This window comes from Chaetodon trifascialis, chromosome 11 (genome assembly GCF_039877785.1).
Source record: "Chaetodon trifascialis isolate fChaTrf1 chromosome 11, fChaTrf1.hap1, whole genome shotgun sequence".
In the NCBI taxonomy this organism is placed as follows: domain Eukaryota; kingdom Metazoa; phylum Chordata; class Actinopteri; order Chaetodontiformes; family Chaetodontidae; genus Chaetodon; species Chaetodon trifascialis.
The window spans coordinates 26,983,721-27,002,295 of NC_092066.1; the positions used below are offsets into that span (position 1 = coordinate 26,983,721).

Below are 18,575 nucleotides of genomic sequence, written 5' to 3' on the forward strand. Positions count from 1 at the left end.
TGTGTCACGATTTCATTGAAGACTTTTTTTCAAAATGTTTCTGTCAACTGTGTTCTTTGTGTTCTACTGTGTGGTAGTGTAGAAGGTGGATCGCCAAATAAATCAATGAATCATCAATCAAATAAAATGTATATGTCATCTATATATACATAAATATAACAACATAATAACTATTTTTTATATATTAACGTATTATATAATATATGAATTTAATATGTATTTATCATTATTATTATTATTATTATTATTATTATTATTATTATTATTATTATTATTATTATGTGGTGCACAGATGACCAATAGCAGCAGAGTTGTCATCCAATCATATGATCACTCACTCATGTGATTGGAGTTGCTATCCAATCACATGATGGTTTCCTTTTAAAATGCCTGTGGAATCATCCAATGGTTGTTTGTGAAGTCAGCAGGCCAGCCTGACTAGATCAATGTCGGTAGCATTCATGTGCTAATTAGAGCTATTTGCACCTCCGCGAAGGCGCGATTAACAACGCCCCCCGCCAACAGATGGTTTGTTTCGGAGCCAGCGAAGTTCCCCGTAAACTTGCCGCAAATCGCCGAAAATCAAAGAAATTCGCGGGGATTTACGGGTCGAAAATTTGGTTTTTCATGCAGTGAAAATAACTTATTTGTGTTATTGTGACATATAAATACTGTATTCCAAAAAACAATACAATGCATATTAAATGACAGTAAAATTGTGTTCAAATTACAATTTAATTCTGCAGACTTCAAACATGGATTTCCAAAATGTTACAAGGAAGACTGCCACCACTTCAATTTTACCTATTTAACATTTAGCCTAGTTATCCACTTTTTTTTAAGGATATACGTGATTATTTCTTGTTTTGAATCTTCTCTGAACTATACATCATGTGGCTGGCCATAACTGAAAGCATAGGCTAATCAAATCTTTTTTTAATCAAGTTGGGGGATAAAGAAAGAAGTGTTATTTTGTCTGTGAGAACAAAGACTCTGCCCACGTCGAGTCAAACCTTGGGAAGAGAAATCACTACAGAGAAATTTTAAGGCCTAAACTGCTCTGGACATATTGGGAACTTCTCATTTAAACCAGCGACAATCTCAAGGTAAGTAAACAATACTAATTTCGTTGAATCCTGCATGGAAAATAATTTTACAGAGACTAGTGTAGCCTGCTTTGTTTTGTTTTTAATTAGAAAAAATTCAAAATACAATCTGTACACATATAATTTGTGGGAAAGAGAAGAAAAAAAAACAAAAAAATACAAAAAAAAATTAAAACATACAATGAACAATGTCACAATTGGTTTTACAACGAAATCAAGCCAAGGGGGTTACATTTTTTTATTTAGGCCTATGTTTTCTGGAGATCAGACGACTCAGCATGTCGTGCCTTGCGTGGTGCTGTGACGTCACAAGCAAAGCCTCGCGCAACAGGTGCTTCACTTGCTTGCACGCAGACTCTTGTCGTCTCTGGTCAGTGACTGTTTGCTCCTCAGAGTGAAACTTTCCTGTCGGATATCCAACCTAAACACTGTCGTCAAAAGTTAGAAGGTAATCTATACCGAAGAATCACCCTCCCTTTCTGTTCATTCAGAGTTAAAGATAGCTGAAGAGCGGTCGTTTAATATTTTACTCGATGTCAACTTCATGTTACCAGCCAGTTTGGTTAGCCAAGCTAGCTAATCAAGTATACCAGCAGAGCTGAGTTAATACAGCTGAAGCATACTCAACCATCAGGTTAAGTTTAAAGCAGTTAATTGTCAAGAAACGGTGTGTTTTCATGTTTTAAATTGTTCTATGAGCGATTACTGTTATCTTTGTGCTGCTGCAGTTTCAAGCAGCTAACAGAGCTTTAGCAGCTAAGCTCTCTGCGCCCTTTTCCCAATTCCATTTTGCAGTAGTGGTGCAAATTGAACACCATTGAATCATACTCAATCGTCGGTTAAGTCAAAGTCCAATGTTGTGAAATGATACATCGTGTCTTGATTTTATTTTACACTCGTTGATGGCCAGACAACTATGAAAGTTGGTGCATTTGCTTACTGTTGGCAGATAAGAGTTTTTTTTTGCCTGTTTCAAGCTCCCCTTGCCATGATTCGTTTGTCGTTTTTGCGGGAGAACATTGCAAACGTTGAGGGGTTATGTGTTGCATTTAGGATTCACAGAAGCGAGCCACACTGTGTTCATGTTGTGAAACGATACATCGTGTCTTAATTTTATTTTACACTCGTTGATAGACAGCTATCAATGTTGGTGCATTTTTTTTGCTTTTGACTGTTGGCAGATAAGAATTGTTTCGCCTATTTCAAGCTCCCCTTGCCATGATTCGTTGTCGTTTTTGCGGGAGAACCTTGCAAACGTTGAGGGGTTATGTGTTGCATTGTAGGATTCACAGAAACGAACCACGCTGTGTCTTCAGGTGTGAGAGTACTAGTTGCAGGCAGACATTTTGCACATATGCATCATTTAAGTCTCACTTCTATAGGAAGCACAATGCCACAACGTCATCTGTTAATGCCAACACAGCCATTGTGTCTAATTTTGTGTGTGCTGTGTCACTTTGCTCAGACCGATTTCAGACTGTGCAGGAACTTCTTGTACACTTAAAAAAACATTTAGTGGAGGGAAGATCTGTTAAGTGTCCAGTGGCAGGTTGTCAAAACACATTTACTGTGAGGTCATCATTTGCAGTGCACTTGTCTAGGAAGCATCCAGACTGTTCAGTGAATAACATAAATGATCTTTACAGAGAAATCACACCGCAGTCCTCTGCCACGGCTTGTGAAGAGGTTTCGCAGACGGTGGATGAGGCAGCAGATCTATCAGTAAGCACTGAACCGACACAGGTTTTCGATGAAATCTTCCTTAGGAGTGTTTGCCTGTTCTATTTAAAACTACAAGGACAACTGCTGCTTCCAGATTCAACAATACAGATAATTGTTGAAGAGATGCAAAATCTACATGAATTAGGACTTGATTACACTTTGAGCAAATTACACTCTGTCATGAAAGATGAGTTAAATCTTACTGATGATGTGATGGGGAAAGTCTCTGATTGTATTAAGGATTCTGATCTGTTCTCCTCATCTCATAAAGGCCCACTGAGAACAGCCTACACGAGAGCTCAGACATTCAAACGGATGTTCAAATATGTAGAGCCCAAAGTAGTAAGATTAGGATATGATGATGATATGAGACAAAGAAATGCTTATTACATACCTGTAAAGCAAACACTGACTAACTTACTAGAATCACAATTTTCAACATTCTGTGTTGCAACAGACTACTGAAACAGATGCACGTGTCCTTGGTGACACTTGTGATGGACAGGCCTTCAAGTCCAATCCGTTCTTCATTGCAAACCCAGGAGGCCTGCAGCTTATTTTGTACCAAGATGCATTTGAAGTAGTCAGTCCTCTCGGCTCAGCAAAAAAAAAAGCACAAGTTCTCGTTTATCTTTCTGTTGCGAATTTGGCAGTTCATGTGCGATCCAACACAGATCACATGTCCCTAGTCTTGTTGTGTGGAGAAAATGATCTAAAAAAGTTTGGATGTGCCAAAGTATTTGCTGACCTGATCTCGGATTTGTCAGATTTAGCAGAAAATGGAGTGACTGTAGGAGGGGAAACTGTCCGTGGAGCTTTGTACTGTATAGCTGGGGATAATTTAGGGTCACATGGCATTGGAGGGTTTAACGAAAATTTCACGTCTTGTTATTTTTGCAGGTACTGTGAGGTAACCAGAGACGAATTTAAGAAAGAACCCAATCTTTGCGGCCAGCAAAGAACTGCTGATTCCTATGACGCTGCTGTCGCCGCTCTGTCTGAGGAGAACAGAGACGTCAAAGGAATAAAACTGAGGTCAGTTTTCAATGATGTGCCAAACTTTCATGTATGCCAACCCGGGCTCCCACCATGTTTAGGCCATGACATTTTTGAGGGCGTGTTGTCCTATGACCTTGGTCTGTACTTGAATTATTTCATCAAGGCCAAGAAGTGGTTCACATATACCCTTTTGAACAGGCGAATCAAACAATTCCAGTTCAAAGGTTCAGATGCTCTCTCCAAGCCTTGCACTGTCCAGTCTGGTGCACTCAAACTCTCTGGTAACGCGATCCAGAATTGGAATTTTTTGAGGTTGTTACCTGTTCTAATTGGCAACAAGGTGCATAATGCTGATGATGACGTGTGGCAGTTGACTCTCCTGCTCAAAGATATTGTTGATCTAGTTTGTGCGCAAAAGATTTCAGTGTCACAGATAGCTTACCTTGAAATCATAGTTCAGGAGTATCTGGATTCAAGGACATGTTTGCTTCCTCATAGTACTCTCAAACCGAAACACCATTACATGAGACATTATCCCTCACTAATCCTGAAATTTGGCCCCCTTATTCGACTGTGGACGATGCGTTTTGAAAGCAAACATAGCTATTTCAAGCGATGTGCCAGACATTTGAAAAACTTCAAGAACATTTGCCTCACTCTTTCTGAGAGGCATCAGATGTTCCAGGCATATGTCTCGGCAGGACCAGGACCTAGTGAGGTACTACAAATTAAAAATGGTTGCGCTTTTATTCCCAACCTTTACAGTGAAGCTGTCATTCATGCTGCTTCTGAATTTGGATTTTCAAAAAGGGATACTGTTGTCTCAACAGAAATTCAGTACAGAGGTACAACCTACAAGAAGGGGGATTTTTTGGTCTTAAACGAGTCTCTGGAATTTGGGAAGATTATCATAATTCTAACTAAGGGTGATGCTGTGTATGTTCTTATGGACTTGCACAAATCCGTCTTCCTTCCCAAATACCATCTGTATGCCATTAGACCGCAAAGTACAGCAATGAAGTGTGTGAACATACAGGCCTTGCTAGATTTTTACCCACTGACTTCATACACCATCGATGCACACAGAGTCATCCCACTGAAACACAGCGTTTTGTCCATGTGATTTTTGCAATGTTTGAATGAGTTTTATGTAGTTCTATTTTTTGATTTTCAATGTCTGTAGTCATATTGGGCACAACTTTAACTTCAATATGAATTAGTCCCAAACTACAATGTTCTGAAGTAAATGTAGATGTAAATGTAAATGTAAATTTGTACAGATGTCCAAATCATTTCTACACTCTGCCATCACGGAGGCCTTGTCTGACCTGCCAGATGCTACAAGGGAGATCTTGGAGGAAACTCTCCAATCTCTGGGGGTAGAGACCCCTGATGACTTCCAGTTTTTGAAAGAAGATGATTTGTTGTCAGCCCTGAGGCCCATACAAGCCAGGAAGCTGGTTGCTGCATGGAGTCTGAAATGTAAGTTTAACGTCATTGTTCAGCATCCTGACTGCTTGGTGGTTTTATGATGTGATCTGTTCTCAACATTGTTATGAAGTTCAATTAAAATGTAAAACCATTCGCCAACGTCGTCGTCCAGCAGCTGTCAGAGCCCAAGTGGCAGTTTTCCAGAGTCATTCACAATACCATGGGGACAGTTCCCAGAGGCGTTGACACAGGCTTTGGAGAGGGAAAGGCGTCCAAATCCAAGTCTGAGGAAAGAGATGGTCAGAATTGTGGTCTGTGAAATGATGAAAGTAACCACATCTTTAAGCAAGAAGAATGCTGCTGATGTGGCTAAGAAATTGGTGGCTAAATACCCCAAGTCACTTCAAGATGTGATTGAGGGCGACGTAATTGGCACAGGGTATGGCTCCCTCGTGAAACAAATTCAAAATCGGATCGAAAATGTGAAAAGACCTACAACACCAAAAATTAAAAAAAGAAAATCACATGACTGGCCGAAAAACGGCCGAAACCCAGCAGCAGAAGAAAGATGAGCTTAAAAATCTGTTCAGCCAGAATCAACAAAGCCCAGGTCCTTTGAAAATGCTGATGAAGTCCACATTCTACAGCCAGCGAAAAGACGTGAACCAAGGGAAAGACATGAAGTACCTCCAGGAAAACTGGCCATATTGGTTTCATGAAATTGGCATGAATGTTCACTTCAACGAGCTCACTGGAGTTGACCTGAAGGAAACCTTCTTGAAAAATGTGGAACAGAAGGGGGAACGGCTCTTGTACTTCATGAAGACAGTTGCTGTCAACAAATCCAAAAGATTCTACCAAGCTGCAACAAAGCTACAGATTATGATGGGAGAACAGGCAGTCAGCACACAGGAGTTCCCTTGACTCCAACGATTGTTGTATGTGGTAAGTTAACCTTACTTACCTGAGTTGAAAAGTAAAGCCTGACACATACCGTAGATGTTGACTATAATGAATTCACCCCTTTTTTTTTCCTGATGGTGTGGGTTTCTTCGTAGGTACTTGTTTTCACCCTTGATACATGAGTTAGTGACTGACGTGAAAATGTAAACTTAATTTCTGGATTGTTTTAATTTTCTTTCTTTTTTTCTTTTAAGGACAATCCTGCTTTTCTTCCAGAAGGATGATGCTGTGTGTGGATCACGTCATCGTCAACGAGAACATCTCTTTCTTCATCTCCTCCTTGTGCATGATGTTTGGCTCGTATTACTGCTTCAACATCCATTACCCAACTGCACTTGCATCAACCCTGGAGTTTCTACAGAGGTAAGTTTTTTTTTTTAAATTTATTTATTTAATTTAACCATTGTTATGCTCTATTTATTAAGTCATTTCGCTGAGTTTTTATCCAAAGCAATATGCATATAAATACTTACAGGGCCTATGCTGCCCTCGCACTGTGTTCCTATCTTGAAGAACTAGACTAGCTAACAGTAGAATGATTGCATGTTTGGAAGTGCTATTCAGTACATTCACTCTCTACAACTGCAAGAAAATAAGAAACGTGCATACATTTGACGTACTAAATTAATCACCCACAACATAAATCCACATCACAATCATGGCCCCGTGTTGAAATCTATTTCTTTCTTGTGAATGAACTGGTAAAGTTGCCACTTTCTGTAGCCTAGTCAGTTGTGTCTCACCTTGGCTATAGCCTACATTATCATTTTCATCTTCTGAGAGACTAAAAGCATCAGAGCGAAGAGCAGCACCACTAATGTCTCCATATACTCCATGTTTGTTTACCGCCCACTTCTTTTCTCACCACCCACATCTGAGTAGCCGGTTAGTAATGGAAATGCAGGCTGACTCGAGACCACAACTCAGTTCGAGTTAAAACTTTGAATAGAAGGCAGAATGGGGCCAATCTCCCCCAGGCAGATTACTAACCAACCCATTAATGTATGGTTTGAATAGTATTATTGACTTTTCTTAAATAGTAGAGACCCAAATTTCTACCTGATTTTCCTTGTGATACAGTAGAAATGCGTAACATGTCTTGAACTTGTATAGGGGAAGCCAATTATATCACTCAAACCATACATGTTCTGCTTCAGTCCTCTACTGTGGATGTGCAAAGACAGAGCTCATGAAGAGTTATGTTCCTGTAATTTGCAATTTATGGAAATGAAAATGCATTATCTACCTTGAACATGTAATGCGAAATGTTAACGTTCTGATTCATGTTGAGCAAAAAAAAAAAAAAAAGAAAAAGAAAAAAGACAGTGTCTCTGGAGGCCCCTTTGCTCCCTGCCTACCAATAAAGTATTAATTAAAGGAAAACTGTAACCTCACACTTATCCTTTCCTTTGTTGTTGTGGAGGCAGTTGTATCATGGATTTGTGTTTCCCCTGTACGGTTGTTTTTTATATACATGTGTTTCCTCTGTCTTCTCTGTATTCCTAGATGTTTCTTCTCTATAAATCCAGAGAGGGGGACCAAAGTGGAGCGAACCAGTGCTACACGATTGCATGTTAATGCCAGAGTCCTGGCAGACGTTGATTCAGGACCTCTCAGACCACGAATGGCGATCCATTTAAAAAGGTACTAGTGCTAGTGCAACTACGTTCTTTGATTATTGACTGACTTTACAAATGAAATTAATGGGAGAGACAGTGGGAACAGTAACTGTACTGTACTGTTGCTATTGTCCTACTCATTGTCTCAGGACAGTGCCAATTGTCCAGAGATGGCAACGCACTCTACCACGATGCTACGCATTATCCCGAGACAATCAGGCACTGCCCCCGTCCTGAGACAGCCAGGCATTGTCCCCGGGGCAACCAGGTCCTGTCCAGGGGAGCGATGCACTGTCCTAAGAGAGTTGGGCACAGTGCCCGACTGTCCCAGGACAGACAGTGCTGGCTGTCTCAGGACAGTGCCTAGTGTCCGGACAGTGCCTAGTGTCCAGACAGTTCATACTGCAACAACAGTACAGCAGTTATTTTTTCCACTGCTACTGATTAATTGAGATTATTGTGTGTGTGTGTGTGTGTGTGTGTGTGTGTGTGTGTGTGTGTGTGTGTGTGTGTGTGTGTGTGTGTGTGTGTGTGTGTGTGTGTGTGTGTGTGTGTGTGTGTGTCTTTATTCCCTAGGTGTCCTTTGAGTGACCACAGCAGTGGATGTTTCCCTAGATGTTCTTCAGGGTGTTCTTCTAGATGTTCCAGCCCATGATTGGTGAGCCATTTAAAAAGGTGGGCGTGTGATACTGCTACTGCTACTGTTGTCTTTGATTATTGACTAACTTAACAAATGAAACTAATGGAGATCCTGTTTGTGTTTCTTTCTCTTCTCTATTCCCTAGGTGTCCTTTGAGTGACCACAGCAGTGGATGTTTCCCTAGATGTTCTTCAGGGTGTTGTTCTAGATGTTCCAGCCCATGATTGGCGAGCCATTTAAAAAGGTGGGCGTGTGATACTGCTACTGTCGTCTTTGATTCTTGACTGACTTAACAAATGAAACTAATGAATATCCTGTATGTGCTTCTTTCTTGTCTCTTCCCATAGGTGTTCCTTTGGGTGACCAAAATGCAGGGGTCCTGGTTCAACTGAGGCAAGACTTATAACTTCTAGATGTTCCCATCCATGATTGGCGAGCCATTTATAAAGGTGCGTGTGATAGTGCCACTGCTACTGTGGTCTTTGATTATTGACTGACTTAACAAATGAAAGTACACCGCATTCCAAATTATTATGCAAATGACATTTTCCACTGATTTTCCTAAAAAGTCAATATAAACAACAGTCATCCTATTTTTCAAGTCATCAACCATTAGAGTATAATTCAAATGTTTTTGAATGAACCTTCCAATGATAACAGTATTTTTTTGAAAAATGTAAAACTTAAAATGGCCTGTTCCAAATTACGCAAAACAGAGTTTCAAAACTTTTTTGTCTTGTAAATAACAGAAAATTGTCATTTGTGAAATTAGGGGCATTGGCAGGTCTTAATTAATGAAATCAAAAACTATTTCAATCAAAAAATTGTACGGGTCAAGTTTCATTACTAGATTTTTAGCCGTTTCAGCGCGTACACAGATTTGTGCAGATAAAGGCACAATAAGAGAGGTTTTTGCCAGATAAATACATCAGATTAAGAAAGCATATGCTAAAATACAGCAAACATGTGACATTTGAAGCTGCTGGTAGCTCTGTAGTCCCATGAACACCAAGGTGTAATTATGCAGTTATGCATAAACCTTCCATTCGGCCAACCTTAACCAATGCTCACAAGCAGAAAAAACTCCAGAGGGTCTAGAAATACATGGAAACCACATGCACAAGTGTATGGATATTTCATGTAGCATGAGATGGTGCATGGCCATGCATGAAGATGATGTCATTATAGAGCATGGTTCTTATTTTTTTGTCATGGAGGAAAGTGGTTAGTCATTAACTCCACATACTTCCCAAACATCATTTCCACACATTTGGGTACCCTAAAGGACCCAACCAGGTCTCTCCCCCTGATTTGGCCTAAAACATGACTCTGCCACCTCTTTGCTGATGTTGCAGCCTTATTAGGACAAGGTGGCCATTCACCATCCATGCACCAGAAGCTTCCAGACTTGTTAGGGCACTCAACAATGAAAAAGACTGTTTGAAAAGTTGTCTTGGTGTATTTCTAGGCCCACTGGAGTCATTTCTGCTTGTGAGCATTGGTTAAGCATGGCCAAATAGTGGGTTCATGCATAACTGCATAGCTACATACTTGCAGTTTGTGGGACTGCAGTTTGTGGGAGCTACCAACAGTTTCAAACGTCACCCGTTTCACCTATTTGCTGCTTTGTAATGAATTTTTAGCACGTTATCTTATTCTGATGCATTTATCTGACAGAAACCTTTCTTAATGTGCCTTTACCTGCACAAACCAGTGTGTGCTCTGAATCAGCTACAAATCCAGTGATGTAACTAGAACTGTAAGATGTTTTTGATTGAAATATTTTGTTTTCATTAATTAGGACCTGTTAATGCTTTCAATTAAAAAAAATGGCCATTTTCAGTTCTTTACAACACTACAAACTCTGTTTGCATAATAATTTAAAACAGTGCATTTTAAGTTTTTTATTTATAAAAAAAAACGTTATCATAGGAAGGTTCATTCAAAAACATTTGATTTGTACTCTAATGGCTGATGCCATGAAAATTGACTGTCATTTATATTCATTATTTAGGGAAATCTGTGAAAAAAGTAACTTGCATAATAATCTGGAATGTGGTGTGTAATGGAGATCCTGCTTGTGTTTCTTTCTCGTTTCTACTCCCATAGGTGTTCCTTTGAGTGACCAAAATACGGGGTCAAAGTTCAACTAAGGCTAGACTTCTAACTTCTAGATGTTCCCATCCATGATTGGCGAGCCATTATTAAAGGTGGGTGTGATAGTGTTACTGCTACTGTTGTCTTTGATTATTGACTAACTTAACAAATGAAACTAAGGGAGATCCTGTATGTGCTTCTTTCTCTTCTCTATTCCCTTAGGTGTTCCTTTGAGTGACCACAGCATTCATATCTCCACTGTTTTCAAAAATAAACTTGCATTCTTTAGAATGATTCATTGACTAACGAGTGGTTTGTTAACAGCCTATCTTCAAATTAACATTTAGAAGTAATTTGAAGCATTGTTTTTACGGATAAAAACTGGCAACAGTGGTTGCCAGAATAATCCTGTAATAAATACAGTACATACTGTATGTAAACATTACTGAACAACTTGTAAATTTTACATCCTAAAACTGCTTATTTTACATTGAATCCTGCTGAAATGTTCATGAAGTCATTGTTAATTGTACATTGAATATCCGTAAAATAAACAATTATGTATTGATTATTGTACATTGCATACCTGTAAAATTTACATTTAGTTATCATTAATGTTACATGGAATCCCAGTGAAATGCACTAGTTATTCTGTAATGCTGTTTATGTTTTATTGTATTTTTAACAAGATTATTCTGGCAACCACTGTTGCCAGTATTTTTCCGTAAAAACAACAGATTTTTTTTTACAGTGTATCATGATACAGCTATGCACCCCGGCTCATTACTTCAACCCACCAAGGCTCCTCCACTACCACAAGAGGACGGCGGGGAGCGAGAAGATTCTAATGTGACTGACGTCAGAACAAGTTGCACAGAGGTTTGTGGCCTAGGTCAGTGGGGTCGTTCGTGCTCTAAAATTTGTCTTGCGAAGGTTTACCCCAAAGACTCAAAGCACAAAGCCATTAACGCCTATCTTATCCTGGACGACCAGAGCAATCGCTCTTTAGCCAAACCAGAGTTCTTCGAGCTCTTTAATATGAAGAACAAACCACTTCCGTACCATCTCAGAACATGCTCTGGCATTATAGAGACTTATGGTAGGAAAGCCAAACGCTTCGAGATAGAGTTGCTGGATGGCAAAGTGTTCATCTCTCTTCCACCCCTCCTCGAGTGTCTGGAAATCCCAAACAATGGAGATGAGATCCCAACACCAAGTGCAGTTTTGCACCAGCCTCATCTCCATCACATCGCTAAATACATCCCTGAGCTGGACCCAGAAGCGGAGATACTCCTGCTACTTGGAAGAGACGTGCTTAGAGCGCACAAGGTCAGGCAGCAAGTAAATGGGCCACATAACGCTCCCTTTGCACAACATCTCGATCTAGGCTGGGTGGTGATAGGAGAAGTGTGTTTAGGTAACGTGCACAAGCCAACAGTTGTCACATTTAAGACCCATGTACTAGATCGTGGTCGCCCTTCCATTTTTCAGCCTTGTACAAGTTTCATGCATGTCAGGGAAACACAACCAAGCTTCAGTAAGCCTAGCAAACTGCCGGAGAGGATGCTGGGACATACAGTGTTTGACCAAACTGAGCATGATAACAAACCTGCTCCGTCAATAGAAGATGTGCTCTTCTAAAGATTATGGACACCAACGTCCACAGAGACGACACTCACAATGGGTCGCGCCCTTCAAGGAGCCACGTTAATGTATGCCAAACAACAGAGAGCATGCAGTCAAGTGGTTTGAATCCCTGCAACGATAATTCAAGAGGAACCCCAAGATGCAGGAACAATATGCGGTATTCATGGAGAAAATCTTTGCCAACTGTCATGCAGAAGTAGCGCCGCCATCGGGGGCAGATGAGGAGTGCTGGTATCTTCCGTCGTTTGGGGTATACCACCCACAGAAGCCCAATCAGATCAGAGTAGTTTTTGATTCCAGCGCTCAGTTCTCTGGTGTCTCCCTCGGTGATGTGCTTCTGACAGGCCCTGACCTTAATAACTCCCTTCTAGGTGTCCTTCTATGCTTTCGAAAGGAGAGAGTAGCCGTCCTAACTGACATCCAACAAATGTTTCACTGTTTCTTGGTACATGAGAACCACCGCAACTAACCTCCGCTTACATAAGTTTGTGTCCAACAGTACAGCGGTCATTGAAGCTTTCCCACCTGAGGATTGTGTCCCAGTCATCAAGGATCTAGACTTGAGCGGAGAAACAGCACCCCCGCAGCGAAGCTTAGGCCTGCTGTGGGAGATCAGATCAGACACATTCACTTTCTCTGCATCAACTGAGGTCCAACCTTGTACCCGACGTGGAGTCCTCTCCACTGTCAACAGTGTTTTGATCCTTTGGGTCTGTTGGCACCTGTCACAATCCAGGGAAGAGCCCTTCTTCGTGAACTTACTTCAGAGCTGTCTGAATGGGATACACCCCTCCCAGAAGACAAGCTGAAGAAATGAGAAACCTGGAGTGATTCTCTTCAAATCTTAAAGGTGCTTCATGTGCCTCGCACATACACGCCAACTTCACTCATCAAAGCTGTGCACATGGAATTGTGTGTATTCTCGGATGCTTCGACCAAGGCCATTGGAGCCGTTGCTTACCTGAGAGTAGTTCAAGAGGATGGAAAAGCTGAAGGAGGACTGGTTATGGGCAAAGCCAAATTAGCGTCGCAGTCAGAACCCACGATCCCACAGCTCAAGCTCTGCGCCACCGTCCTTGCTGTAGAGTTGGCAGATCTCATCCGTGGAGAGCTAGATCTGAAACTGGACGCTATCGAGTTCTACATGGACAGCAAGAAGGTGCTTGGCTATATTTGTAATGAGACGAAACGCATTTACACATATGTCCACAACAGAGTTCAATGCATCGGACAATCCTCCACACCACAACAATGGCATTTTCTTACGCACAGAAGAAAACCCTGCGGCCCACGCATCAAGGTCTTTACGTGCATCCCAGCTTGCACAGAGTTCTTGGTTCACAGTACCTTCATTCCTGCGTCAGCCATCTGCAGAGACAACATAAACTTGTTCGTACCTGCGCTACTTACCTGGAAGAACCTGGACTTAACTCCGACTGCTTTCAGCACTTTTCCACCTTCAATTCTCTACTACGAGCGGTGGCATTCCTCATCCATGTGGCAAGATCTCACAAACATTCCAACAAAAGTAATGGATGCTTAGGATGGCACAGATGTCACTTACCTCGTACTGTGGATGAGATGGCTCAAGCCAAAGAGGTTATCCTTAAAGCAGCACAAAGGTCAGCCTTCGCGAAGGAGCTATCAGCCCTCCAAGCAAATAGGGTTGTACCAACAAACAGTCCTTTGCACAAGCTCAGTCCAACCTTAGAGGGAAATCTCATCTGCATTGGAGGCAGGCTGAAACATTCTCAGCTTACAAGTCAAGAGAAGAACCCAGTGATTCTAGTCAAAGACAGTCACATCGCCCTACTGCTTGTACGACACCATCATGAACAGGTGAGACATCAGTCATCTCACAGAAGGTGCAGTAAGGGCAGCTGGACTGTGGATTTTGGGTGGTAAGCGACTAATCACTTCAGTCCTCCACAAATGCATAACCTGTCGGAAGCTGCGTGGAAAACTGGAAGAACAACGTATGGCTGATCTGCCACCTGAACGCCTTGAGGTCTGCCCTCCCTTCATGTACGTGGGCCTTGATATCTTCGGGCCTTGGTGTTGTGACCGTGGTTTGGTGATCTGCTCTGACTCTGTTTTGTGTGTTTTTTCAGGGCTGGAACAAGGCAGGGGCAGGGCTGATCTTTGCAGGGGTTGAGCAGCTCCTGACACACCTGTCACCTATCTCCCCTAATCAGGACTCTCCTTCTTAAGCATGCTTCTCCCACACTCTGATGCCAGATGGTCACATTGCTCATGCTTGTGTTTCTCGCCTCAGCATTGATCTCCAGGTTCCTGCCTTGTGTTCTCCAGCCGTCTTGCCTTCGTGCACGCTGTGATTTTGTGAGTTTTGTTTTCCTGCCTGTGTGCTAACCCGTTACAGAGTTTTTTGTTCTAAGTGTCTGTCGAGTGGTTCTCCAGCACTTTTGGTTCTTTTGTTTGCCTGTGTGCTTTTTCCCTCAGCGGAGCTTTTGTTTCCCACCAGTGACTGTCGAGTTCTCTCCAGCACCTGAGTTTCATCCTACCTGTGAGTTTTTCCCCGAGTGGAGATTTTTGTTTTTGTGTGGTGGCTGTTGAGTTTTCTCCAGCGTTTATTTTTGGACTTTAGCCTGTGTGCTTTCCCTAAACGGAGTTTTGTGTTTTTTCACTAGAAGCTGTCAAGTGTCCTCCAGCAGAGACTGACTTCTCCGTTCCCGTTATTTCGGCTCCCTCAGTTGTTACTTCTTTTGTTGTTACTTTTTCTAAATAAACTGTGATTACCGTCTCTGCATTTGAGTCCTGCTTCCAGAGTCCGTAACACTTGGTCCATTATAACCAGACGCACCAGAGGAGGACAGACAGAGAGCAAACGGTGGGCCATGATGTTTAGTTGTCTGAGTTCAAGAGCTGTCCATATTGAACTGATTGAATCAATGGATATGTCCAGCTGCATAAATGCTCTCAGGCGCTCAACCTTTCATTCTTTCACCGGCGATACTCCTCACACAGAAGTCAGGAGTTCCACCCCCTCCTGGGGACTTCACAGACAAGGACCTGTACACAAAACAATGGAAACAAGTTCAACCTCTCGCAAACCAGTTTTGGACTCGTTGGAGCCAAGAATATTTGCCGTCCTTACAACGAAGACAAAATGGACAGTGCCCTGCAGAAACCTTCAAGTTGGGGATCTGGTTCTCCTCAGAGACAAACAGACTCTCTGTAACTGCTGGCCCATGGCCATAGTCACTGCAACCTTCCCTGGGAAGGATGGACATGTGAGAAAGATTGAGATAAAAACTACTGACCAAGGGGATGCAAGAACCTGCCAGAGGCCAGTAGCAGAAGTAGTCCTACTTCTTCTCAAGGACCGATTCAAAGACTAATGTTTGGGACTCCTTCAAGTTCATAGTGGCCTCACATAGGCCAGATGGGGAGTGTGTTGCCTTTAAGGCATTTCTGTTGTTTATCTGTACATATAAAGTAATTTATTTATAATTTATAATGTTTAAAATAATAGCTAAAATGTTGAAAAGTCTTTTGACAGGATTTTATTTTAAAGGTCAAGCCACGATGACATCATTTCCTTAAGAGTTGCCTGTGTTGAATTTATTTTCTGTTTACCTTTCTTTTCCTCGAGTGAGCCAGCCATGTTAACTGTGCTGGAGCTGAATGCAGCTGTACACTGAGAAGCATTATACAGGCAAGGCCGTGAGTGCATATGTATTGTGTTAATGATGTTAAAAAGCATAAGTAGAGATGATTGGTAAAGCAAAAGTATATTTTATTTACAGTTAAAAATAAACTGACATTTTGGCTGTGTTATACATTTAAAAACAGTATATTGGCTGCAGTTCATTGTGCCTGGGGTAATGTTGATTCATGTTTGCAGTGGTTAAAAATACAATATCTATTTTGTTTGTAAATACAGTTTTCACCAATGTCACTGAAGACTTCAGAGTAAAAGTCAAATCCACAACTATGGCTGATGTTTTCTTTGGACAAGGTTTAGCTGGATGTTGAAGCAGAATCATTACATTCTGCGTGAGAACATTACAGGCTCCCTTTGTCCTGAATCATTTGCGACTTCCTTGTTTGTTTCCCAGTGTGAGTACTCATAGTTCATCCCTCTCTCCTTGAACTCATGTATGTCATTGTTGGATTTCTTTTGTTTGCACTGCCACTTACCGTGTGCTTTTTGTTTCAGTGCCTACCTGCCTCAATGGGTTGAGGCAAGGTGGAGCTCCTTCTGTTTGATCATTAGTTTCCACTCACTTTGAGTCCGCTTTTTGTTTCATCATTATTGTCAAAATAAATTTGTTCATTTTCATTTCAGCTGCATCATACCTTACATTCAGACCCATCCACCCACCAACACACACACACACACAATAATAACATGCACACATACAGACAACACAGGCGCATACACATCATGAAAGAGACAATTATTTTCTCTAAAACATTTCCAATTTCCAATCAGCCATCAAAGTCATGGTTTGTTATGCAACATCCAATGAGTGCCCATGCAGTCTTCCTCAGCAAAAATAGACCCCCTGTTTGGCAGAACAGTTGTAGGTGAACTGAAACTATGTTTTATTGCTTTTACATCTAATGGTTAAGTATAGAGAATCCAGTAAAATTTCAAAATAAATCATCCAGTGCATCAACAACAAATGCAAAGCAAATCATTTAACTACAAAGCCCACTTGCCCATTGTGGAAGTTGCTCCAGAATGTTGGAGCACATGTTCTGACAAAAATGAGGAAAAGAGATCATATTTCTCCAATATTAGCCACTCTGCACTGGCTCCATGTAAAGTTTAGAATAGAATTTAAAATTCTCTTCCTTACTTACAAAGCCTCATAGTGCCTTATTACCCCATTCAAACACTGCGTTCCCAGAATGCAGGTCTACTTATGCTTCCTAAAGTCTCCAAAAGCAGGACAGGGGCCAGAGCATTTAGCTATCAAGGTCCTCTTCTTTGGAACCATCTTCCAGTCTTTGTCCAAGAGGCAGACACTGTCTCTACATTTAAGAGTAGGCTTAAAACTTTCCTTTTTGATAAAGCTTATAGTTATGGCTGGCTCAGGCTTGTCCTGGACCAGCCCCTAGTAATGGTGCTATAGAATTAGACTGTCGGGGGACCTCCAAAGATACACCGAGCTCCTCTGTCCTTCTCTCCCTCTCCATCTGCACACTTTCATGTCCTACCACGGCATATTACTAACTTAGCTCCTTCCCCGGCGTCTCTGTGCTTTGTCGTCTCACAGGTTCCCATGGACAGTGGGTGAATCTGGATTGTGGACTACAGCTATGTCTTCTGCCATGACCCTGCCTGACATCCACTGCAACTGCTACTACCTACTGTTATTATATCCACTGTCACTGTTACTGTCTCTCTCTCTCTCTCTCTCTCTCTCTCTCTCTCTCTCTCTCTCTCTCTCTCTCTGACTGCATTTCTTTCTGTCTCTCTCTGTCTGTCTCACTCTCCCTCTCTAACCCAACCGGTCGAGACAGATGGCTGCCCACCCAGAGCCTGGTTCTGCCTGAGGTTTCTGCCTGTTAAAAGGAAGTTTTTCCTCGCCGCTGTCACCAAGTGCTTGCTCATGAGGGAATTGTTGGGTCTCTGTAGATAAAAGAGCTTGGCCTGTACCAGCTCTATATGGAAAGTGTCCTGAGACAAGTTTTGCTGTGATTTGGTGCTATACAAATAAAAATTTAATTGAAATTGAATTACATTGCAATACATTAGAAAATATATTTCAATATTTGACAATATGACACATTCCTTCCATGGGGCAATATATGATGGAAATCCTATTGCTATATATTGATTTATATATTTTAAAATACATTGCTGTGCAAAAACAAAAAAATTTTTTTTCTTTGAGTCCACTTTTTATTCCCCCACATTGCATTTCATCCTCAGCATGAAATTTCAGTCCTCCACACTGGAACGTACGGAGCCCTGGACCTGACATGGAGAAAAAAAAAATTAATTTGTGCGAACGAAATACTAATTTGTTCCCACGAAACACTAATTCGTGAGAACGAAACACTAATTCGGGGGAACGAATTAATTAATTCGTGGGAACAAAATACTAAGTGGATGCACGCTCCACGTGCGATCGGCAGCAGCATAACCCTGTGATTAATTCGTGGGAACTAATTAGTATTTCGTTCGCACGAATTAATTATTTCGTTCCCACGAATTAATTATTTCTTTCCCACGAATTAGTATTTCGTTCCCACGAATTAGTATTTCGTTCGCACGAATTAGTATTTTGTTCGCGCGAATTACTATTTCGTTCGCACTAATTAATTTTTTTTTTCTCCATGTCAGGTCCAGGGCTCTGTAGGAATGTGGAGGTATAC

At 41.4% G+C, this 18,575-nt stretch overlaps 1 protein-coding gene and 2 long non-coding RNA genes across 4 annotated transcripts in view; 2 read left to right on the plus strand and 1 right to left on the minus strand.

The window, feature by feature from the left end:
* The window catches only part of LOC139339140 (choline transporter-like protein 5-A), a 167,729-nt gene that overhangs the window by 142,199 nt on the left and 6,955 nt on the right, over positions 1–18,575 (minus strand). The gene's annotated exons all lie outside the window — the stretch shown is intronic.
* On the plus strand, positions 706–5,305 carry LOC139339258 (uncharacterized). 2 transcript variants are annotated; one of them, XR_011602650.1, is made up of 4 exons: positions 706–1,106; positions 2,753–2,828; positions 3,729–3,863; positions 5,108–5,305. It is a non-coding gene; the product is annotated as an uncharacterized lncRNA (long non-coding RNA). The 2 variants fall into 2 exon arrangements; XR_011602649.1 differs by lacking the exon at positions 706–1,106 and having other exon boundaries at positions 1,875–2,828.
* On the plus strand, positions 7,748–10,891 carry LOC139339388 (uncharacterized). The gene is made up of 5 exons (XR_011602655.1): positions 7,748–7,865; positions 8,417–8,515; positions 8,626–8,724; positions 10,590–10,690; positions 10,800–10,891. It is a non-coding gene; the product is annotated as an uncharacterized lncRNA (long non-coding RNA).